We start from the raw sequence: 1,073 nt of genomic DNA, 5'->3' as shown, positions 1-1,073 counted from the left end.
CCAACTGATGGCTGGGAGCGGGCTTAAGCCGTCAGTCAGACATCCTTAGCACTGCCGTGGAGGCAGGAGAGGCTCTGCCACCACTGCCGCTGCACTCACCAGCCATGAGCCCAGCTCAGGGTTTCTGGCTGAGCATTGCTCCCCCTTTGGGAGTGCACTGACCATCAGGGGGCAGCCCCTGCATTGAGCGTCTGCCCCCTGGGGGTCAGTATGCATCATAGCAACCGGTCATTTTGCTGTTTGGTTGATTTGCATATTACCATTTCATTATATAGGATTATATTGGATAGGGTGTTTGGGGGACGAGGCTATCCTATCTAATAAAAGAGTAATATGCAAATTGACCGTACCTCTGCTACACCTACAAACCACACTCAACAGCCAATCAGGAGCGAGTATGCAAATTAACCCAACCAAGATGGCTGTGGCCACGGAGAGAGCAGGAGGTTTGGGTTGCCCCCAGCAATGGAGGAAGCCAAGCTTTCTGCCTGCCCTGGCGGGCCCAGGCCTCTGCTCAAGGCTACAAAGTTTTAATTATAGAAGATAAATAAATCCCAGATACCAGGGCCTCTGCTTGGGTTGCTGGAGGGCGTGGCTGGCCTGCAAACCACCACAGGCCCCTCGCCCAGGGTGCCCCATGCCCCAAGAGAACCCCCACCCTGATCCAGGACACCCTTCAGGGCAAACCAGTCAGCCCCCACCCATGAACCAGGCCTCTATCCTATCTAATGCTATGTAATAAAAGAATAATATGCAAATTAACCATCACTCCAACACACAAGATGGCTTCCCCCTTGTGGTCAAAGATGACTGCCCCCATGTGGACACAAGATGGCCACCACAAGATGGCCAGCAGGAGAGGGCAGTTGGGAGGGACCAGGTCTGCAAGGAAGGGCAGTTGGGGGCGATCAAGCCTGCAGGGGAGGGCAGTTAGGAGTGACCAGACCAGCAGAGGAGGGAAGTTGGGGGCGACCGGGCCTGCAGGGAAGGGAAGTTGGGAGGGATCCAGGCCTGCAGGGGAGAGCAGTTGTGGTGTGTGTGTGTGGGGGGGCCCAGGCCTGCAGGGGAGGGCA

The sequence above is a fragment of the Eptesicus fuscus genome, chromosome 12 (assembly GCF_027574615.1).
Source record: "Eptesicus fuscus isolate TK198812 chromosome 12, DD_ASM_mEF_20220401, whole genome shotgun sequence".
Lineage (NCBI taxonomy): Eukaryota > Metazoa > Chordata > Mammalia > Chiroptera > Vespertilionidae > Eptesicus > Eptesicus fuscus.
The sequence above is the reverse complement of the archived record's forward strand: the minus strand, read 5'-3'. Positions refer to the sequence as shown.